At 48.8% G+C, this 24,237-nt stretch overlaps 2 long non-coding RNA genes and 1 pseudogene across 2 annotated transcripts; 2 read left to right on the top strand and 1 right to left on the bottom strand.

Annotated features, from left to right (window-relative positions):
• The first annotated feature begins 342 nt into the window (after positions 1–342).
• Positions 343–1,824, top strand: LOC101831126 (annotated as a pseudogene).
• A 9,967-nt stretch (positions 1,825–11,791) lies between these two features.
• LOC121136849 lies at positions 11,792–19,761 on the bottom strand. The gene is made up of 2 exons (XR_005874007.1): positions 19,573–19,761; positions 11,792–11,934 (listed from the first exon to the last, which is right to left on the bottom strand). It is a non-coding gene; the product is annotated as an uncharacterized LOC121136849 (long non-coding RNA).
• A 169-nt stretch (positions 19,762–19,930) lies between these two features.
• On the top strand, positions 19,931–22,994 carry LOC121137068. The gene is made up of 3 exons (XR_005874282.1): positions 19,931–20,061; positions 20,212–20,279; positions 21,475–22,994. It is a non-coding gene; the product is annotated as an uncharacterized LOC121137068 (long non-coding RNA).
• The last annotated feature ends 1,243 nt before the right edge of the window (positions 22,995–24,237 follow it).

Genomic DNA, 24,237 nt, shown 5'->3' with positions numbered 1-24,237 from the left:
CCAAGGCAACTCTTATAAAGGAAAACATTTAATCAGGGGCTGGCTTACAGTTTCAGAGATCCAGTCTGTTATCATCATGACAGGGAGCATGGTGGCATGCATGGCACTGGAGCAGTAGCTGAGAGCTGCATCTTGATCCACAGGCTGAGGGAGGCAGAGACAGATTCTGGAACGGATGGTGGGCTTTTGAACCTCTGAAGCCCACTCCCAATGATACACTTCCTGCAACAAAGCCACACCTCCTAATCCTTATCAAACAGTGCCACTCCCTGGTGACTAAGCATTCAAATATAAGAGCCTATGGGGACCATTCTTATTTAAACCACCACTACGATCCACCCTTCCAAATCAAAACCACAAAACAAACACCCACAACAAAGCAAGGTGTCAGCACCCTGAGGAATGGTGCCTGAGTTTGATTTCTAGCTTGACATTTGCGTACACTCACATGTGCACATGAACCACACCACCATGAACATACTTGCAAGTAAGAGCATTAAAAGGGTCTCCCTCCTCCTACCTGGTCCAGAGACAGCCACATCTTCCCATGCAGTGCCAGCCTCATTCCTGAGACATGATGGTGAAGGTCAGAGTACACAGATTTGGCTGTATTGGGTACCTGGTTAAGAGGGCTGTCTTCATGTCTGGCGAAGTGGATATTGTTGCTACCAATGACCCCTTCATTGACCTAAGGTGCGTGGCATACATGTTCCAGTATGACTGGAAAGTTTGACAGCATAGTCAAGGCTGAGAATAGGCAGCTTGTCAACATCTTCCAGGATCGAAATCCCACCCACATCAAATGGGGCGATGCTGGTTCCAAGTGTGCTGTGGAGTCTACTGGTGTCTTCACTGCCGTGGAGAACACCAGGGACCAAAGGTCATCATCTCTGCCCCTTCTGCTTGTGCCACATGTTCATGATGGGTGTTGTCTTAGCTAGTGTTTCTATTGCTGTGAAGACACACCTTGACCAAGGCAACTCTTATGAAGGAAAACATTTAATTGACACCGACTTACAGTTTCAGAGGTTTAGTCTATTGCCATCATGGCAGAAAACATGGCGACATGCAGGCAGACATGGTACCAGAGAAGGAGTTGAGAGTTCTACATCTTGACCTTCAGGCAGCAGAAGACTGTTTGTCACATGGGGCATAGCTTGAACACATGAGACCTTAAAGCCCGCCCTCACAGTAACACACTTCCCCCAACAAGGCCATGCCTCCTAATAGTGCCACTCCCTACATGCCAAGCATTCAAACACAGGAGTCTATGGGGTCCATTCTTATTCAACCATTACAAGTTTGAACCCCAAGAAGTATGAGGACTCACCCAAGATTGTCAGCAGTGCCTCCTGCATCACCCACTGCTTAGCTCCTCTGGCCAAGGTCATCCATGACAACTTTGGCATTGTGGAAGGATTCATGACCACAGTTCATGCCATCATTGTCACCCATAATACTGTAGAGGACCCCCCCTGGGAAGCTGTTGTGTGATGGCCATGGGGTTGCCCAGAATATCATCCCTGCATCCATTGGTGCTGCCAAGTGGAACCGAAGCTTGTTGGCCTGGCCTTCCTTGTTCCTACCCCCAATGATGCCATCTGGAGAAAGCTGCCAAGTATGATGACATCTGAGGGCCCACTAAAGCACATTCTGGGCTACACTGAGGACCAAGTTGTCTCCTGCAACTTTAAGAGTGACACCCACTCTTCTGCCTTTGATGCTGGGTCTGGCATTGCTCTCAATAACAACTTTGTAACTCTCATTTCCTGGTATGACAACATAGCAGTGGACCTCATGGCCTACATAGCCTCTAAGGAGTAAGAAGTCCTGGGACACCCACTCAGCAAGAACAGGAAAATGAGAGAGAGGCCTCAGCTGCTGAAAAAACCCCAACACTGAGCATCTCCTACAGCTTCCATCCCAGACCCCTAGAAGAAGGGGAGGGGCTTAGGGAGCTCTGCTCTCTTGAGTACCATCAATAAAGTTCACTGCACTCTCTCTCTCTCTTTCCCTCTCTCTCTTACACACACACACACACACACACACACACACACACACCAAAAGAGCAGTGAAGGGCATATCTAGGCTTTGTGCACAGAGGACTTTGTGTCCTGTGGAACTTCAGGAGCTTATAACGTAGCCTCATGATGAGTTAAACATAGGGAGAGTGAGCCCTCTCCTCTTCCTGGCCCCAGAATGCTATGGGGCAGATTCTTTTGTAGTAAGAATACATCTGCATCCTTTCAGTGTAGGGAAAAGGCATGATCCAGGGTCAACCTTATCAGGTGAATTAAGGCCAATTCCTTACCTGGGAGCATCACGACTTGGGCAATGTGACTGGGCTGAAACTTGGAAGTTTAATACCCAGTGGTCCCCTTCTTACCCCAGTGATTTCAGCTCCCCTCCTGAGAGACAAGGGCAGGTCTTTCTTCTTCTCATGGAGAACTCTGCACACTCCGTCCCAGGTCCTGGATGACCAAGGGCCTCATCTATACACACCATTCACTGCATGGACAGATGCAGACTCTCTAATGGGTGAAAAGCTAACTGGTGACTGGTTAGTTGGAGGAGAGGCTAGCTGGAGAGAGACTGGGGGGTAGGACATGAGCTGGTGCTGGGTACAGAGAGCTCCAACCTCCCTCTAGGAGATGGTAGCAATAGCACATCCATCATGGCTGCTTACCCGATACCAGTTGTGAGGTCCAGGGAGGTGATAAACTTGCCCAAGTGACCAGATGGCACCTCAGTCTCCACCGTCAACTCCCGGTTACTTGATGTCCTGAGTTTTCATTTCACATTCAGCCTCTACCTTGGGTTTTCTTTTCTTTCTTTCTTCCTTTTTTTTTTTTTTTTTTTTTTTGAGACAGGATTTCTCTGTGTAGCCCTGGCTGTCCTTGAACTCGCTTTGTAGACCAGGCTGGTTTTGAACTCACAGAGCCACCTGCTTCTGCCGCCCTGGTGCTGGGATTAAATGCATGCACCACCCAACTCGGCTGGTTTTCATTTGTCCGACTGCCTCCTCATGACTGCTGGTTGTAAGGTCTAAGAGCGTTCCTGTTTTGTCTTTATTCTGCTTCTGATCCTGGCCCTTGAGCTTGTGGGCTGAGGGTTGAAAGGTTATAGGGAAACCGGGAGCCACGGGAAGAAGCAAGAACGAGGGTGCCGTGGCCCAGACAATGGGCAGGGAGTGTAGCCAGGCGCTCCCCCACCTTTGACCACGGACATGGTGCCTGGAGGCCAGGGACACTCTGTCTGCTCAGACGTCCAAGGCCGAGGCTCCACTCCAGAGAAAGGAGATGTCTACACCAGGGCTACAGGACTGTGGCTCTTGCCTAAAGAATGTTCTCCATCAGGCATCACTGACTCACTTTACCCTCATACCTAACAACTCCTTGTTGTCTACATAGGACATAGGGCCAGGGCCAGCCAGATCTATCTAACTTCAGGTCTCAGTCTTGGAGCCTCTCCAGGGCATTGACCTCTCTCTCTCTCTTTCTACCTGTCTCCCTCTCTCCCTTCCTTTCCCCCCCTCTCCCCCTCATCCTTTCTGTGTGGTGTGGTATACATACTTGCTGGTGTGGGTGTGTGCACATGCGTGTGCAGGATGGCATGCACATGAGTACACATGCCAAAGGTTGACACTAGATGTCATTCCTCCACTGTTTTATAATTTCCTTTCATTAAATAAAATCTCATTTTTTTTTATTTTAAATAAGTGTGGTGGGGTTTGTGGTTGTGAATGCAGTACCCAGAGACTCCAGAAGAGGGCATCACATACACTTGGGCTGAAGTTACAGCAATTGTGAGGTGGACAGTGTGGTACTAGGAGCTAAAATGGGCCCTTTGCAAGAGCCTTACTCTCTCTTAAGCAATGAGCCATCCCTCCAGCCCTAGTCTCTCTCTCTCTCTCTCTCTCTCTCTCTCTCTCTCTCTCTCTCTCTCTCTCTCTCTCTCTCTCTCTCTCTCTCTCTCTCTCTCTCTCTCTCTCTGTGTATTTTTGAGGCAGGGTTTCTGACTGAATCTGAAACTCATCATTTTTGCTAGGTTGGTTGGGTAGTGTGCTTCAGGGATCCACGTGTCTCTCCTCCTCCCTCACCTCCAGTGTTGGGATTACAAATGCATGTCCCGACATGCATGTGGAGGTCTGAGCAAAACTTCCAGGAGTTGGTTCTCTGCTCCCACCTTGTTGACACAGGAGCTCTCTTGTTGTTTCTGCAGTGGTGAGGTGCTCTCCAGGCAAGCTGGCCCATGCACACTTGTGGCCAATTCTCCTGTCTCCACCTCCCATCTCAATGGATAAGTGCTGGGATCACAGCTGTTGGCCATCACATGGAGCTTTTGAGGCTGGTTCTGGTACTGAACCAACCGGTTATTTGGAGGGTCAGGCTTTCATAGCTGGTGCTGTTACCTGCTAAGCCATTTCCCAAGCTCCATGCCTGACTCTTTATGTGGGTGCTGGGGATCTGAACTTAGGTCCTCATGTTTGCATTGCAAACGCCTTACTGATTGAGCCATCACTGAAGCCCCAATAGCTCCAATCTCTTGTAGGTGTATACATTTGTGTTCCCTTTATGTTTTCCAATTGGTCTTAAAAGAACCCTGTGAATGAGGTATTATTGGCCGTGTTTTACAGACAAGGAACCAAACAGTTGGAAGGTCACAAAAGGCTCCACGTAGGTATGCCTCACCTTTTTTTGTTGTTGTTGTTTGTTTTTTTCGAGACAGGGTTTCTCTGTATTGTTTTGGAGCCTGTCCTGGAACTTGCTCGGTAGACCAGGCTTGGTCTCGAACTCACAGAGATCCACCTGTCTCTGCCTCCCGAGTGCTGGGATTAAAGGCGTGTGCCACCAACGCCCAGCATGCCTCACCTTTTTAACAGTGAGACATGATGTCCTCTCCTACAAACTTCACACTAAGTAACCATGAAATCAAAATTATGTATCTCTTTCTCCTCTACAGACACACACACACACACACACACACACACACACACACACGTTTTAAGTAAGCTTAGTATTTTGTATTGGGCTGCATTCATAGCTGTCCTGGATGCATGTGACCCACAGCAGCAGGTTGGACACACTTGCAAGCTTGTATCTGGATACCAGACTGCTTCTCCTCGGGCCCAGCACTTCCAGCCAGAGAGGGACCCAGGGAGCCGAGCGGGTGTAGTGCTCTTCTCAAGATGGCGCCCAGCCACTTCTCTGGTTTTATGGTATTTGATGGATTCCCATATGACAGCTGCCCCCTATTTTGGTTTGTTTGAATTGCATCCAAGGGGCTGTCATGACGTTGTTGCCTGGCACATCACGCACACTGAAGTTTGTAAGACAGAAAAAAAACCCTAGGACCCATGGTGAGCAATCTTAAAAGGAGACCGTATACACACCCACAGATATGCACTATTCTTACACACATGCCCCCTGCACACATGTATACTACACTTACACATACATATGCCCACACACCCACACCCACATACACACATGTGCACTATACTTACACAACTTACGCATACATCCACACATCTACACATGTACACTATATTTACACATGCATACAATCCACAGGTGTACTTACTTACATACACTTATACACATCCATACATATACATGCATACACACTCCACATCCACACATATACAGGCATGCACACACACATGCAGTACCCCAGCTTCCTTTCTGCTGTTGTGATAGAATAAAACAGCTTGGAGAGGAAAGATTTATTTGACTCATACTTCTAGGTCACAACCCACCATTGTGGGACATCAGAGCAGAAACTGAAGTGGAAATCATGAAGGGGCACTTCTTACCGGCTCATTCTCTGCCTTGCTCTCCCAGCTGTCTTACACAGGCCAGGCCCACCTGCCTAGGGATGGTGCCTCTCACACCAATCATATATCTAGACCAGCGGTTCTCAAACTGTGGGTAGTAACTCCTCTGGCCGCCTAAGACCATCAGAAAACACAAATATTTACATTACAATTCATAACAGTAGCAAAATTGCAGTTATAAAGTAGGGACAAAAATGGCTGGGGTATTAAAGCATTAGGAAGGTTGAGAACCACTGATCTAGACAATCATTTACAGACCCATTGGCCACAGGCTAATCTGGTCTGGGCAATTCCGCAGCCGAGGTTCCTCTTTTCAGGAGACTCTATATTTTGTCAAGTTGGCAATGAAAACTAACCATCAGCTAGGTGTGGTGGCACACACATTTAGTCACAGCACTCAGGAGGCAGAGGCAGGTGGCTCTCTGTGTGTTTGAAGTCAACCTGTTCTACACAGAGAGTTCCAGACAAAGTGAGGCTACATTCATAATGAGACCCCATTTACAAACAAAATACCTCACTACGGGATTCACACACACACACACACACAAAGACACACATACCTATACACATACATATATACACTCTCACACACACCTATACACATACATAATATATACTCACACACATGTATACATATACACAAACCTATACACATACACACACACACACACACACACACACACACACACACGTGTTTGGGTTTCATCTAGCCATGGTGACTTATCCTCTCCATTGTGTTCCTGTCACCCTGGCCTAGACTCTGCCATTTTGCTTTGCCAGCCACTCCGTGTGTGGAGACATCCGTGCATGGAAACATCTGAGGCTGTCAGCGCTTACTCATAGTTATATTTTGCTTCTTCCCCATTTAGAGGAAGATCTTGCCACTACCCCACCCTCCAGATTGGAAAGTATGTGGCTCTCACGATGGCATTCCAATGGACACCTCAGGCCAGATTTCCAAGCTCAAAGGAACAGAGGGTGGCGGTGGCCAACACATGCTCAGGACAGCTGGGGACGACACTTTGTCCTGTCTCTTAAAAAACAAACCTTGAATGGCTCAAAGGACTGCTTTCCCATCAAATATTTGTTGGCACTAGTGTGTCCTGTTGGTTAGAAAACATGTTTTTTTTTCCGGTTTGTTTTGTTTTAAAATTAGATTTCCCTGGAAAGAACAATAGAAAAGCAAAGCAGACTGTGTCCGGTGGGGCAGAAAGAAGACAATCTTTGGCCCAAGCGGTCCTGCAGTTTGGTGGGCACCAATCTGACTTAGCTGCAGGCTCCCCGTCCAGTGCCAGAGATGGGACTCACTGTCAAAGACAACAAAACCATTGATTGGGTCCTGATGCAGACACTCTGTGGATAGCTTTGAAAGTGGCTGCCCACTGGTCTTTGCCACCCTCTTGTCTTTGCTGGGGTACCAGAGGGCCTGTGTCCCTAAAACTATCTGCAATGCAAGGGCTGGGAGGTTTGGAGAAGGCTCCCAAAGTCCTGAGGTTGACCTGTTCTCTGTGTATCCCTCTGCTCCAGCCACAGCTCACGGGACATTCTCTGAGCTTTGACCCCTGGCAACTGTTGGTAGCCTGGCTGGGGACCATGACCCACAGCCCAGGGGCTATCAGCCAAACAGATGTTTCTCTTGGGGCTTTGGAGGCAAAACATGCAGAGAAAGATGCAGAGAGTGACTAAGACAGAGACACAGAGACTGAGACAGAGAACACAGAGACAGGCAGCAAGGAGACCAGACAGGACAGACGCAGAAGGGAGAACAAGGGACTGAGACCCGTGTGACAGTTGAGGCCAGTGTCCCAGGGTGTCTAAAGCTGGTCAGCCCTCCAAACTGCCACCAGGTGGCCGGGGATGCCGCTCACCCACAGCAGCTGCTCCCCCAGGCACGTTAAACTCCATCTGCCCAGCTACTGCGACAATGTAATGTTCAGACATGCTACAGGGGATGTTTTTACCGTCTCTTCCAGGAAGCACTCTCTGATAGCTCCACACCACAAGTCCCAGGCCTCTCCTTTTTGGGGGGAGGTTCCCCAGAACTTGTCCCTGGGGGGTTCCCAGCTTCTTGCAGTGACTTCAGTCTCTACCTTGTACCTGTGGCTCTCTGCAGTTTCCTCAGAGGCCAGGCTGTGTCTGAACCTCGCAGGTCCCCCTTACAATATGGGTCACACACCTGGGTCACAGCAGAAGTTATCGCATGCTCATGGTGGGGCTGGAGGCTCCACCTCCATTGTCCCGTCCGTGCCCCAAGCTCAGGCCCGGCAGCCCATGCGGACAGCCACGGTGTTCTGTGGCCTCTGCTCCAGGCACATAGTGCTGGAGGCCCAGCTGAGGAATCTGCTGGTATCTCAGAGGTGACATGCCATCCAGGCCAGAGCTCAGCGCTGTGGGGAGTGGAGTCTGGAACCTTCTCTCTTCTTGAAGTTTGCCCCAAGGTTCCTGTGTCTAGGGTGGAAGTCCCAAATGGGCCTGTCCTCTTCCCCACCCTTCCCTCTGGCCTCTCCTCCATTCGTCTGTAATCTAGGGAGCCTGGGTTGGAAAGTGTGCAGCCCAAAGGGTGTGCACAGAGGCAAAGGAGCCAGGAAGGCTAGAGCGTCCGTCCCCGATGCTTGCCCCTTCCATAAAGCCCATGCACACAGTCACAGTGAGCTGAACCGCAGGGGTGGGCACTGGGATGATTCTCAGGTCACAGCCTTCTGGCCAAGGAAGACTTTGACTTGCTGTGGCCCACAGCGACCCTCCAGCAGGAGCGGAGTCCAGGCTGAAGCAGGATGCAGGGGACGATCTTGAAGACATAAAGGGGGACAAGGGCTACTTCCCCTGGAGTTTGGCTGAAGGCCCTTGTCAGCAGCAAGCAAGAACTCCAGCATGGTTAGCTGGTTAGCTCTTTCTCCCTTCCCAGGCATGATCCAGCCATTGTCTAGGAATCCCCTCATTTACAGGAAAAGGTCATGTCTGGACTCCTATGCAGCTCCAGGGGCTTCTGTTGTTCTTGCTTGTTTTATCAGATTATAACTCCATTCAAGGCATCTCTAGAACCACTTCATCTCACTCATGAAAAGAAGCGTTCTCAGCTACTTGAAAACCACCACAGTAGTATATAAGTGACTAATGCTGGCAAACTTCATTGTGACTGTCCTTGGAGGAGCCCACATACATACTGTTAGGTATGTCTCACCATCTTCTTAAGTGCCTTTCTGTCTAAATATTTTTCAAGTTAAAATTTTTTATTATTATTGTGTAGGTACATGATGTGGGGGGGCATATGTGGAGGTCAGAGGTCTTTGAACCCTTTCTTGTCTCCACCTGTATGTGATTTCCAGGGATCAAACTCAAGTCTGCAGGCTTGGGCCACAAGAGCCTTTACCCACTGAGCCATCTTGCCAGGCCCTCTTTCTAAGTGTCTTTAAAAAGAAAAGGCTCCAATTCTGCTTCATCATACTAGCTAATCCTCAAATTCTTTTTTGCTTCAAGGCGCTGGGTTTCCATTTAGCCTGAGTTGAAAGGTTAGGGGAACTTCTCAAGTTGCCGAAGGTGGTAGCAAGACTCGTTGTCTCTGTCTTCTCAATAAGGCGAAGCCTGCATTGAACACCAGGGCCACAGCCCTCCTGCCCCCCCCATGTGAGACCCACTCCCACCGCAGAGAGCTCAGAAACTCAGGCTTCCTGACATAGCATCTGCCTAGGTCCACTGGTTGCAAGGTCCAGGCCACCACGTTGTCTTGAGTCTGTTGGAGCAACAGGACAAGCACAGGGTCCTGGCATGGAAATAGCTGATAAACACATTCCCAAGGGGTCACGGTACAGAAGAAAAGACACAAGCTTAGAAGATATAAAACTGCAACAGAGACGGATAGGATCACTTGCAGGGGGTTGGGGCTGAGCAGCCCAATGAGCATAGCAGTATGGTCCCAGAGTAGAGGCCAAATGGAAGGATACTCACTATCATGGGGGTGTGAGCCCTTGTCCCCTTTGTCTTCCAGAGTGGCCAAGTCTTCTTTGCTTGGTTGGTTTTAAATTTTTTATTTTATTTGATGTGTGTGTGCGTGCGTGCCTCTCTCTCTCTCTCTCTCTCTCTCTCTCTCTCTCTCTCTCTCTCTCTCTCTCTCTCTCTCTCTCTCTCTCTGTGTGTGTGTGTGTGTGTGCAAGCCAAGCCAAGCCATGGCATATGTTGGTCAGAGGATAACTTTTGGGAGTTAATTCTCTCCCTCACCATGTGCTCCAGGTACCAAATTCAAGTTGTCAGTTTTGATTGGTAGGCACACTTTTACCCACTGACCCATCTTGCCAGTTCAAACTCATTATATAACTGAGGCTGACCTTGAACTCAAGATATTCCTGCCTCTGCCTTGTAACCAAGTCTTCAGATTTATCCCCTCCAAAAAAGGCCAAAAATGTGCTCTTTCTGTTTCTGTCATTATTTTTATTGTATGTGTATGGGTGTTTTGCCTGTGTTTATGTCTGGTACCATGTCTGGGATTAGGTTCCCTAGAACCAGAGTTACATATAGTTGTGAGCCACCATGTAGGTAATGGAAATTGAACCCAGGTCCTCCAGAAGAGTAGTCGGTTGTCGTAATTGCTGACCCATCTCTCCAAGCTGTCTTCCTCGACTTTCTAAGGGCATTGATCCTATGGGATTAGGGCCTCGCCTTTATGATCTCATTAGCTCCAGTTACTTCTTTAAAAACTCTACTTCAAAGTCAAGTCAAAAGTTTGGGCTTCAGCTGGGCTTTGAGGGCGGCATAATTAGTCACAGAACAGAAATGCCTGCAATTGGCTTTCTAGTGTCAGGTGTTCGTGTATGCATGCACACGCTTGTGTGTGCATTCGTGCGTGCGTGCCTGTGTATGTGTGTGGGTGCATGAGTGAGAGAGAGCACTTCTGATTTTTTTAGTCACCGTCTTGAGACTGAACAAGTGTCCCTGCAGGCTAGATCGAGTCCTCAGGCCACCCCTGTCCTCCCTGCAGTCCAGGCACACCCAGTAACCAACTGCTGTGATTCAGAAGGTGGTGACTGGACTGGGCCGAATCTCAAGCACAGGTTTACGGCTAGTGGGGACTTCCCATGGCCACGCTTGGTCAATTTCTCTAATCCAGGCCCTTTGCCACCGGCAGCACAATTCTTGCACGATGCCTCAGAGATAGGTGTGGCGGCCTTTCCCTGTGGTTGAAAGGTGGAGACTCAGGGAGGCCGGGTAATGAGAGGTTTCAGGGTGATGTGGGTTTGAAATGGGACAAAGAGCAGGACAGCCATTTCCCTTAAGCTGTCCCAGAGTGAGCACAGACGAGCCCAGCCGCAGGCCAAGGACTCCTGTGCTGGTTAGTGCTGTCGATTTTCCAGGATCCATAGTCACCCAGTCACAGTTTCAGAAGTTCCTGTCCTTGGTCGCTTGGCTCTGTTGCTTTGAACTTGTGGTGACTGGGACATGAGGGTGGGGAAGTGTGGAAGAGGACTCCTTTCCCAATCGTAGTGGTGGAGAAGAGTGTCGGAAGCAAAGAGACAACATCCACTTCAAAGACTCACCTTCAATAGCCTAACTTCCTCCCACTTGGCTCCACCTGTGTGTATATGTGTGTGCACGCGTGCATACGTATGAGTGAGTGTGTGCTCAGTGCACATGTGTGCTCTTGTCTGTATGTGTACCGTGTGAATGCATGTGCCCACAGAGGCTAGAAGAGGGCGTCAGATCCCTGGGGTAGAAGTTGCAGGTCTTTGTGAGCTGCCTGATGTGGGGGCTGGGAACTGAGCACCAACACCCTTAACTGCGGCCATTTCTCCACCCCTGATGCTCAGTCTTTTATGTGTATGCTAGGAATTTGAACTCAGGTCCGCCTTCTCTCAGAACCAGCACTCGTAACCACAAAGCCATCTCTCCAGCTCCAACCCCACTTCTTAAAGGTCTGTAGCTTGGTTGGCTACAGTGCTTAGCTTGCAAGCACAAGAACAGGAGTTTAATTTTCTAGAATCCATGTTTTTTTTTTTTTAAAGCCAAGTATAGTGCCCCATGCCTGTAAACCCTAGCACAGGTAGGGGCAGGGGCTCACGGGTCAGCAGCTTAGCAAGCTGATGAATTCCAGGCCAGGTGACCGGCATCTATAAAAAAAAAAAACAAAAACAACAGAGGCTGTCTTCCACACATGTGTGCTCACACGACTACATGTGCACGCTTGCATCTGCACACACACACACACACACACACACACACACACACACACACACACACACGTCTATCACCTTCCAAAACTTGATACTGGGAGCCAAGTTCTCAATGGCAGGTCTTTGGGAATCAAACACCATCAAAGCCCACCCCCCCACCCCCGCCTTTGAAAACTACTCATTCTGTTTTGTCAAAACCCGATTTATCTGTCTTCATCTATCGCCAGTGTTCAAAGTCCCTGGATCTAACTTTCGAAACAAAGGAAGACGAAGAACTCCTCTTTAGCAAGCTTCGGTAGAACCTGATATTGTCATTTTGTGCAATGTGTCCCTGTGGGCACACACGAGGCTCCTGGCTCTTGTAGCCCACAGAGCTTTCTGTGAGGGAAAAGTCTCTGGGAATCTGGCTGCTGGGTCAGGGTGAAGAGCAGGCCGACCTGACTCTTAGCTAACTGGGGCACAGAGGCCTCCCACAGGGGCCCAAGCAGCCTCCAAACAAATCATATTTATAGGGCACCTGTCAGCCCATAAACGCCCTTTGAATCCAAGATGCGCTCAAAGCTGATAGTTTGCCTCCTCTTGCAGTCAACAGATACTCAAGTGTCACTACACACATCACTATGCTTGTTAGGTTTGAGTAATAGTGGTACAAAGAGAGAGCTAGCTGGGCTGGGTTCTCCTGTGAGCACCCAGGCTTTATGTCTGGTAATGCATCCAATGCCATAAAACTCACCCATGTGCTGAGCTGCCTTCTGAGTGAGGGAGGCTGAAACAAGACCACAGCTGGGTTCTCTCAAAATTTTATTATTACTATTATTATGTGGTATGTATGTGTATAATGTGCATGTGTGTGTGTGTGTATGGGTGTGTGGTGTATGGTATGTGTGTGGTGTGTGTGTATGGGTGTGTGGTGTATGGTATAAGTGTGATGTGTGCGGTATGTATGTATATGGTATGTTTGTATGGTGTGTGTGTATGGGTGTGTGGTGCATGGTATATGTGTTATGTGTGTATGTGTGATATGTGTGTGTGTGGTATGTATGTATGGTGTGTTTGTATGGCATGTGTATGGGTGTGTGGTGTATAGTATGTGTGAGATGTATGTGGTATGTGTGTGATGTGTATGGTATGTGTGTGTGGTATGTGTGTGATGTGTATGGTATGTGTGTGATATGAGTGTGATGTGTGTGTGTGTGTGGTGTATGGTATGTGTGTGATATGAGTGTTATGTGTGTGTGTGTGTGATGTGTATGTGAGCATGTGTGGAAAGTCAAGGACAACTTTGTGGAACCAATTCTGTCTTTCCAGTTTTATAGGAGTTCCAGGGATTGAACTCAGGTTACTAGGCTTGCACTGCAAGTGTCTTTCCCTGCTGAACCATCCCAGTGCTCCCCGGTCACCTTTTGAGTCAGAATCTCATGTAGCCCAGGCTGGCCTTGAAGTCCCTCTGTAGCTGAGGATGACCTGATCCTCTTTCCACCTCTACCTCCTGAGTGCTCTGCTCAGTCACACCATCACAGCATACTAGGTTAACTCTAGGGTCAGAACCCAGGACACTGTGCACGCTGGGCAAGCACTCTGCCAGCTGCACTATGTCCCCAGGCCCTCGGCTGTCTGATGTCACAGCTGTAGCCAGCATGCTGCTTGGGACTCTCCACCAAGCTGCCTGAGCTTCTGGAGTTCGCCTGGCCCCTAGGGGCTCCCACTTCACACACCTGACTCTACTCGACAAGAGCAGCTAGTGGAGAAAGGGCACAATCAGAAGTTTAACTTTGTCACAGGGCCACGGTACACCCAGCTTCTAGGATTCCGGGTGATGTGGTCCATTTGGACGACACCAGCCAAACTGAATATTGGAAGAAGAAACTGAGCACTGGGGCAACAGGCAGGCCCAGGTGAATGGATGCCTGCTGTCCTGGTGGGAGACAGACAGCAAGGGAGACCGCACTCCCAGGACGCAGCAGGGTGTTGTAGTACAGGAATGGACCGAGCGGGAAGAGCCAGGAGTCAGAGGAACAGTCGTGTCCTGGGGTCTTAGATGAAAATCAGGGTGATAGGGGGATAAGGGAAGAGTTGGCATGTTTGGAGCTGAGTGGGCACACAGGCAGGGTGGGGTCAGGTGGGGCACACTCTCTTCACAGAGGGTTTGGTGGCCTATGGCAGCTGTGGTTTCAGCCCATCTACTTTAAATTTGTTTTACACTTATTATTTAAATGCGTGTCTGTGGGCACTCAGGAGCCATGGTGTGTCAGTGGAGGTCAGAGACGACTTTTGGGAGTCAGTTCTCTTTCCCCATGTGGGTTCCAGGGCTCCAGCTCAGGTCATCAGTCTTACTGACAAGCACAGTCCCCTGCTAAGCCACCTCGTCAGCTTCAGTCAGGTTTGCCCTGGGGCTCAGGACAGGTTAGCAGTGCACGGTGGAGGCAAGGGGACTGTGTCCCCAGCAGTGGAGCAGAGAGTGGACTCAACTTTGTAGACTTGACCTTGTACCTGTCACTCTGCACCACATCAAAACCACGGGCCTTCTGTTCAGCCCTGACGGCAGGTTAGGGAGGTGGGACCTCGAGAGGGGAAAGGGGTTTTGCCTGCTTTGTGTGAATCTTGAAGGGCAGTGGCAGAGCCCAGACTGGCTCTCTGGGTAGGCGGGGCTGACATGGCTGATGTCACTGTGTTAACTGGTGACACCGGCCCCTGAGAGCTACCTGTCTTCAGTCACTGAAGAGAAGTACATTTGCTGTGAATTTCGTGTGTGTGTGTGTGTGTGTGTGTGTGTGTGTGTGTGTGTAGGAATGTGTGTAGGTGCGTGTCTATGTAGGCATGTGTGTGTATGTTTATGTGTGTGTAGGGGTATGTGTATATGTGTGTCTGTGTGTGTGTATTGGAGTGTGTGTAGGGTGTGTGTTTATGTGTGTGTAGATGTAGTATATGTATGTGTGTGTAGGGATGTGTATATGTAGGAGTGTGTGTGTGTGTGTGTGTGTGCATGTGTTTGTGCGTGTAGGTGTGGAGGCCAGAGGCTGATGTCAGGTGTTGTTTTCAGGATACCAGCTACCTTGTCTTCTATGACAGGGTCACTCACTAACCCTGGAGCTTGTTGATTAGTTTGACTAGTCAGCTAGAGAGCCACTAGGATCCTCCTGGCTACATCTCCCCGGGGCCTGGATTAAAGTGTGTCCCACCATTTTATGAGAGTTCTGGGGATTGAATTCAGGACTTCATGCTGCACCGAGCCATCTCCTCATCCTTCACTAGTGACCTTCTAAAACCAGCCCATATCCGCAGGGTCAAAGAGCATGCAGACGCACCATGCCCTGACAGCTGGCCAATCTGATCCTGCTGTCTGCTCTCAATTGGTACTAGTGACTCCAAGGGCAGTAAACACAGTGGCCAGGCACCCAGCTTCATGCCCCCCACTGGGCTTGGGGCTAAAGATGCTTAGACCCTTCAGCTCCCCAAGTTCAAGGTATTGTGGTTCTGCAAGGGGTACCACCGGCCCAGTGTAAGACACAGGAGAGGGCAGGACACAGACAGCCAGGAAAGTGGTATACAACATCTCAGAGTGAGCTCAAGGCTGGAGAACATAGGGCCCAGGGATGCTCATCATCTGAGCCCATGTCAGGGATGCTCATCATCTAAGCCCATGTCAGTGATGCTCATCATCTGAGTCCATGCCATGGATACTCATCATCTAAGTCCATGCCACATCACAGGCAGAGTGCAGAGGAGGAAGCTTTGAACACATAGCACAAGAAGAAGCTGTTTCCCGTGTCAGACAAGACTTTACTCCATACATCATGCCCTTGTCTCTGAGACAGTCTCTTCTGTGGCAGTTTGAATGAGAATGGCCTCATAGGCTCATGTATTCAAATGCTTGAATTCCCAGTCAGTGGAACTGTTTGCTGATTAGGAAGTATGGGCCTTGATGATGGAGTCCATTCTGTTTCCGGTTAGTGTTCTCTGTTTCTCTCTGTCTCTGTCTGTCTGTCTGTCCCTCATTTCCTCCCTCCCTCCCTCTCTGCCTTGAATCAGGATGTAAGATCTCAGTACCATGTCTGCCTGCCTTCTGCCACATTTTACCTCATGATGGCTGTGAATGCTAACCCCGTGGAACTAACTGCCAGCCCCAAAATAAACTCTTTCTTCCCCAGTTGCATTGATCATGGTGTCTTTACCCAGCAACAGAAAGGCAACTAAGACACCTCCCCTCGTCTCGTTTTCTCTTCCTTTTTTTCTTGAGAATGTCTCTGTAGCTGAGGAGCTGAGCATGACCTTGAACTTATCCTCCTGTCTCTCCACTATTCCTGGCTTAAATGGTTTTGAGGATTAGAATCATGCTAGGTAAGGGCTCTACCAGTAGAGCTACATCTCCAGCCCCTTGAGTCTTTCTTGTACATACTTGTTTGTTTCATTGGCCACCAAGTCCTGGGCATCAGCTGGAAAGCAAACTGTGCTAGGCATTGGATTCAGACAGCAGTCGTGGTGGAGAGGAGAACAGAGCTTGCGCCTGGAGTTATCTAACCTATTAAAGAGCAGGAGTAGGGTAGGTGGAGAGGACACCTCAGAAGGGCTGTACCATCGCACATCCAACACAAGGTAAGGTATGCAGCATCCACGGAGCAGCTGTAGCAGCAAATCATTGCTCGCTTCTGTGAAATCGCAGCGCCAATGCAGGGACTCTGATAGCCAAAGACCTAAGAGACTCACTGACGCTTCTTCCGCCTGCCCCTCTCCATCTGGATCCTCACAGAATAAGATGGTGACAAGAGCCATCATGCTGGTGTGACAGGAAGAAGGGTAGATGGAAAAGCAAGAAAAGAGATAGTCAAATGTGTGTTCAGAAAACTGTGTGTGGGGACGGGGAGGTGGTTGGCTCCGTGAGTTGCTTGCCTTGCGAGCATGAGGACCTGAGTTCAATTCCCAGAATCTACTTAGAAAAGAAAAACAGCTGTGCATAATGGCATGCATTGAGCTCCTGCTCAGTGGAGAGAGATCCCTGGGACTCCCTGAGTAGCCAGCCCAGCTGGACTGGTGGGTCCCAGGTCCCACCCCCCCAAAAAGATGGAAGGCTCCCGAAGAAGGTGCCGAGGGTGACCTCTGGTCCCTACATTCATCACATATACATGCACCCACTCACACAGGAACAAGCAAACATGCACACATACATAGTCGCACACAAGGCTGAACACTAGAATTGCCGCTGAGACTACAAACATCCATTCCTAACCAGCAAAGTCAAGGCTTTCACAGCCTCAGGGCAGCCAAGGCTAGGGTTGCTGTCCTCTTAGCTCCCTGCCTTAGTTTCTCCAGCTGTAAATGGGAGCTGTCAGGGCTGCCAGGGAGGTTTTAAGCAGGAGTGAATGTTAACTTCACTGAGAAGCGACACTGACTCCTGATTGTCAGATTTAAGAGATCCTAGAACTAATCACTCCCAGCCACAGACCAGGAAAGAGGTCTCGTCGCCTGTCCTGATGCTGCACACTCTCCATTGCTGCAGGTCCCCAAGGACCCAAGGCAGTTTAGCCTGGTGGCAGGTCACAGGACCTGCCCTCACTCAGGGAGGTGGCTCTGGGCTCAGCGGGGTCACACGGGTGGCTTTGTGCCTATCTGATTTTCATCTCCCCAAAATAAAAAACACTCGGCAGGGGCCATGACCTCACTGCATAGAAAATACCTCAACCTCTGGCCCCTGTGTAGGGCTCTCCAATGAGACCATTTACCTTGTTTTGCATGTTAATTGTTCTAAATGCTACTTGCTCTATGATCAATTAAGCCTTCTAGTTCTGGGAGGAAGTGGGAGGCAGATGCCCCCTCAGGGCCACAGGGTCGTCCAAGATGTTTGCACCCTGCCACCACAACAGCAAACTTTGGGACAGGCCCAAGGCCTGCCAACGTGGGCAGGTAGACTGGGCTGACAGCCTGTCTTTCATCATCAACCTCTTTTTAAAAAGATATACTTCCATGTAGCCCAGGCTGGTCTCCAACTGTGTTTCACTTATTCTCCAACTTTCACTTTCCCACTCCCTGGATTATAGGTTCAGGGCACCACAGCAGGGTTAGGAAGCTGTAGTAGAATCCAGGGCTTTGTGCATGCTAGGCAATCACTCCGAGACACACCCTGGCCTTGAACTTGCTCCGTAGCCGAGGGTAATCCTGAACTTCAGATTCCCCTGCTTCTGCCGCCCCCCTCCCGAGAACTGGGGTTCCAGGCCTGTACCACCATACCTGGCTAATGTGGTGTTGGGCAAGCACTCCACCCACTGAGCTACATTCCCAGGTTGCCCTTTGATCTCTTTCCAGTGAGGCCAACGGATTCAGAGGCCAACCTGTGCAGTCTGTGCTTCCCAGGGAGAGGCTTTGCCGAGTGTCTTTGGCCACTGCTACCTGGGCAGTTGGCCTTCCTGACCGCCGTGGCTGGGTGTGGAGAGAGAAATGCTGGTGACACCAGCTGTAGAGCCATGATCTGCAGGACGTTGCCATTGACCTCACCAGCACAGCACAGGCCCTTCATTCCACCCCGGCCTGTTGTGAGCGTTCACACATGCTCACTTCCACCCTGGACTACACACCAAGGAAGCTCACAAGTAGCCCCCCCCCCTTGACGCAGGAAGTCATGTCCCTCCACCCACCAGCCACATTTTTACAAGTTCTGTGGGGTTCAATGATCCATTTGCTCTAGTACAGATGTCCCCAACTCTCCTGCTGGTTGTCCGTATGTCATTTTCCACACAGGTGCTGCAGCTAGTCGTGTGCATATATGCATGTGTGCGTGCGTGCGTGCGTGTGTGTGTGTGTGTGTGTGTGTGTGTGTGGTATGTGCATCCATGTACAAGGTATTCATATCCATTCTTGTGCTTGGAAGCCAGAGGAGGATGTCTAGCGTCCTGGTCTATCACTCTCCGTTCTATTCCCCCAAGACAGTCAGTTTTTCACTGGGCCTGGAGCTAGGCTGGCAGCCAGCAGGATCTAGCGACCTTCTGGTGTCCACCTCGCCCACCCATAGCACTGGGATTACAGGGGTACCTGCCTCCACACAGGGCTTTTTCTGTTTCTGCTAAGACTTGAACTCGGATCCCCATGCTTTCATAGCAAGTGCTCTTACCCACTGAGCCATCTTCTCGGCCCCTGAGCAGCACCTTCAAAGACCAGATCTAGTTTGGACTCCTCAGCTCCCCCACCCCAGCATCTTCAAAGAGAGTCCCCCCTTTGCACTTTCTGTGACCTGTATTAGTCACTTTTCTATTGCTGTGATGAGACACCATGACCACTGCAACTTACAGAGGTATTCACTGAGACTCACAGTTCCAGGTTAGGGTCTATGACATCATGACTAGGAGCATGACAGGGCCTTGGGTGGATGGAGGCCAAGGCTCCAGAGGAGGCATCTGGATTTTCAGCAGGTGCAGGCCCACTCTGGCTTCCCGGGTCACAGGCAAGCGACTCCCAAATGCGTGCCCATGAGTGAGGAGCTTTCTTAGGCCTCTCACCAGACACCTGCATGCTGCCATCTGTCCCCAAGCCCAAAATTCCCTCAAGGCCAAGCCACTCCCTTCTACATCCTCTGCCACAACTCCTTACCTGGGTAACACAAATCTGTCCTCTTCCCATGGCCCAAAGCTGCAGCCTCACCCCTGCCCCAGGACTCTGGGCTCATGGCCACCATTCCCCTTCATCTGCCCGAGGGCCTGGAGATCTGAGAGGACCGCCTGGTGGTGGGCCAGTCCTCAGGGCTCCAAAGGGCAATGGCTCCTTTGGTTGCTCCCTGAAGCAATAGGGACCCAGAGTCACCAAAATTTTTTTTAGACATTTCAGAGAAGGCCTGAATTCCAGATTTTTTTTTATGTGAAAGTTCTCAGTTTCAAAATATTGGATCAAAACCAAAAACTTCTTAACACTGGCAGAGCCAGAGAAGTTACATGTGACGGATGTGGTCTAAGCCCTGCTGATTATGGCGGCCTTGTGATGGGATCCACTACATGACCCAACCAACCAACCCTCCACCTGTCCAGCGCTTCATCTCTGGTCCACAGGATATGGCGAGTGCCTGCTGCTGAGCCTGAAGTGGGGGTAAAGGCCATAGATGCAGGGCTGGCTGCCGTTGCCTCTGCTTTCTCCTGCTGCCTTAAGGGTTTCTTGGTTTCCTTTAAACCTTTGGTTCATGTCGATTTATTTTGGTATAACATGTGAAGTGAGGTTCTAAATTAATTTCTTTTACAGATGGGCAGCCAATTGTCCCAATACTAAATGTGGAGAAATCCTGTTTCAAATGCCAACTGGATCATATGGTAACTTCCTATATATATTGGATGACTTCCAGTAATTTCTAAATTATATGGCTATTCATATACTTCCTCTATAGTTCCAATTATTTCAGCTTTATAATAGGATTAAAATCTGTATAAATAATGGAGAGGGTTCTCCCTGCTCCCTGCATTGCTGTTTCCAAACTTCTCCTGGATATGTGTGTTTTTCCGTATTGCCCTCTCTAGTTCAGTGAGACCTGTGTGGCTATTGTTCAGTGTGGAGCTTCATTTAGGGAGAAGTGGCATTCTTGTAATGTCATTTTACCCATGAGTATCTAAGCTCACATTTGTGCTCTTCAGTAGTATGTAAAAGATTGCTTCCCATGGATTTTGGCACATCTTCAAGAAATTTATTTCTGGGGCTGGGAAGACAGCTCAGCTGGTAAAGTGCTGCCCTTGCAAGCATGAAGCCCTGAGTTCAACCCCTAGCTTCCATTTAGAAAAAAAATTGCTCAGCGTGGTGAGTGTTTGCAATCCCCAAACTGAGGAGCAGAGGCAGGGGGATCCCTGGGACTGGGCAGCCAGCCAGCCTAGCTCAATTGGCAAATTCCTGCCTTGTAAGAGACTCTGCCTCAAAAAACAAGGTGGTCAGTTCCTGAGCGGTGGCACCCATGCTTGCCTCTGCTTTCCCATGCCCACCTGTGCACTCCCACAGGCACACACGTGAACAAGCACATACACATGTATACATACACGCAAATGGACAATCTTAAAGTAAAAGACTTTCTTCACACTGACTTTACATTTTTTGAAAAAAAGTTTATCTCCAGGTTGTTTTTATAAATGGGCCATTTTATCCATTACAGTTTAGCTTTGGTTTGCTTCTGAAGTCTTTGAAGGCCAAGGAGTACTTATTTTGTATAGAGTTGTCTTATAAAATTCTTTTGTCATTTTCAATCTTTTCCCCCTGTTGAGTCTTGTGGGGTTTTAGGTAAATGAGCAAATAATCCTCAAACAGTGAAAGGTTGCTCTCTCTTTTCCAACACAATATCTCAGTCTAGCTTTATCGTACAAGACCCAGAACAATAGTGATGGTGATGACCTTGGCTCCAAGAAAAATATATAAATGTCTATTTATAGAATGATACACCCATCTAGTCTAGTCTAACTCATTAAATTCTTTTTTCCTGAGAATACATTCTGAGCTTTTGAAGACACCTTTTTTTTTTTTTTTTAGCTTATAAGAGATAAAGAGAAGATCCCAGAAGCCTTGAGAAACCGAAAAGTCATGCAACAGAGGATCAAGACTTGGGATGGCACTGGGCTACTTCTCATCAACCCAGAATGCCACATGCCAATAAGGACTGCCTTCAGAATGTGGAGTGGAGATGATTTCCAAACGAGATTTATACAGCCAGCCAAACTGTCAATCAAGGATCCAAAAACTGAACTCCCATATGCAGTTTCAAGGATGCTACTGGCATGTATATTATAACTAAAAGAAGGCAGTAGACCAAGCAGGAGGGGGGCTTCGGATCCAAGCACCAAAGAAGAAGTGTGGAAGAGAGGTTAAGGGGTTTCCTGGGAAAATGGTGGAGGGAAATTTCAGAATATCTACCATGCAGACATCTAGGAGGGTGTCTGGTTCAGGTCACGGCAAGAGGACAAAGGGTGTTAAGAAAAACCAAAACAGAAGTGATCGGTTACCAAAAGAATCTGATTGCATTACTAGAAATTTTAAAACTGTATACATGTTTGTGGGAAGAATTAGTAATGTGGCTTTAAAATGTAAATGAAAAACAGAGGCAATTACCAACTCCAGGGAAAACAAAAAGCTGCATAGTTCAGCAACCACACCTGCAACACCTGATACAATGGTTAATGCTTATGTTATCAACTTGACAGGATCTGTAATTGCCCAGGACATAAGCCTCTGTGCCTGTCTGTGAAATGTTATCTACATTAACTTCTGAGGGATTTTCTTGATTAGGCTAATTGAGGTGGGAAGATCTGCCCTAAATGTGGGTGACACCATTCCCTGGGCTGGGATCCTGGACTCTTAGACCTGGAGAAAGGGAGTTGAGCACCAAGCATTCATTTCTTTGCTTCCTGACTGAAGGTGACTCCCTCACTGTGGTGGTGATACCCTTGAATTGTGAGTCAAGACAAACCTTCCTCCCTTAAGTTGCTTTGGTCACTAGGAAAGGAAACCCAGAGTCTTTGTTTAGCTGTTAACAACATGTACATGGATCAGGTAGAAGGGGTCTCTGAGTTAGCAACTGTGATGGGATTACATTGGGAGGGGAAGTGTGTGCCTCTGTGTGGTGGCTGCTGTGGAACTAGCAGTCTTCCATAAGAGGAGGCCAACAAATAGTATGTGAAATCAGAAAAGGATGGTATTTAGAAATATGAAAGTAAATGTCAGAGGGAACGAAGAGAGGACTTGAAGTCATCTCCTCCAAGGAGAGGTGGGTCTGCTGCTTTTCATTATCGGTTTCATGCAACGATTTGACTTTTACAATCTCATAACAAACTATTGATCAAAATGGAAATTTAATTTAAAAATGCCCATGCATTTATGACCTAACTCAGCTTTTGAACCTCTCCTGCTGCTCAGGAAATGAGCTGACCAGAATTTTGAAGATCAAGGGTACAGTCTCTCAGCTCTGTAAATTGCTAGTCGTATGGCCCAAGGCCAGTTGCTCAGTCTCTCAGAGTCTCCATTAGTTCAACTGAGAAGCAGGGGTAATTCCAGTATCTTCTTCATAGGGCAACTCAAAAGATGACATAAACACTCAGGATTGTACACTAAAAGGATGCCTGTTGGTGTCATCTTCCTGGTTTTATTTTTGTTCTTTCTGTTTCTTTTGGTGTGTGTGCACGTGCTTGTGCATGTGCATGCGTGTTTTGGCACTCATGTAGAGGTCAGAGGACAACCTTGGGTGTGAGCCCTTGCTTTCTACCTTGCTTTCTGTTTTTCCACATTATCTACCAGGCTCTCTGGCCTGCAAGCTTCTGGGGTTCTCCCAGCTGCCCTCATCCATCTCTCTGTAGGAGTACTGGGGTTGCACATACACACTGCTGAGCTCTCTGGCGGGCAAGCTTCTGGGGTTCTCCCAGCTGCCCTCATCCATCTCTCTGTAGGAGTACTGGGGTTGCACATACACACTGCTGAGCTCTCTGGCGGGCAAGCTTCTGGGGTTCTCCCAGCTGCCCTCATCCATCTCTCTGTAGGAGTACTGGGGTTGCACATACACACTGCTGAGCTTGGCTCTCAACGGTTGCTGTTTTCATTCCGTCCAGCTCAATTCCTAAGGGAATAACTGTGGACAAGTTCTCTGAGCCTTGCCCTTTAAACATGAAGTATTTTGCACTGCTGAGCAGACAAATGAGGTAGAGGTGCAGAGTATCCAGGATGCAGCACCTCATTTTTCCAGAACTCTGATTTTTCATCGGCAAAGGGAGACAATGCTTCCAAGGCACTGTGCGCATTGATGGCATGATCCTGAGAGATTACTGCTCTGGGTTGCATTTATTACTCAAAAAGCAGTCAACTGAGGAAATTCTAAACTCATGGACTACACTGAGAAACATGGGAAAATCTAGAAACATGTGCCAGCACATTTGTTACTTTTTCTCATCCCTGTACGCAAGTACCTGTCAAGAAGCAGTCTTCAGGAGGCTCAGTTCAGAGGAGAAACGGTTTATTATGATGGGGGAGGGGAGGTAAGGTGACGAGACCATGGTGAGAGGATGAAGCTGCTTGTTGCATTGCACTGACAGGAAGAGAGAGCTGTGACAGATACAGCTGCCACAGTGACCCATTCCTCCAGCGAGCACTGCAGAGCAGGTGTGTCCAACCCTCCTTTAAAATGTCTTTTATTTTCATTTTATGTGAGTGGGTGTTTTGCCTGCATATATGTCTGTGCACCACGTGAATCCTTGCTGCCCAGGGAGGCCAGAAGAGGGCATTGAATTCCCTGGAACTGGAACTGCAGGC

This window comes from Mesocricetus auratus, unplaced genomic scaffold, assembly GCF_017639785.1.
Source record: "Mesocricetus auratus isolate SY011 unplaced genomic scaffold, BCM_Maur_2.0 Super-Scaffold_100676, whole genome shotgun sequence".
In the NCBI taxonomy this organism is placed as follows: domain Eukaryota; kingdom Metazoa; phylum Chordata; class Mammalia; order Rodentia; family Cricetidae; genus Mesocricetus; species Mesocricetus auratus.
This window is presented reverse-complemented; position numbering and strand designations above follow the sequence as displayed.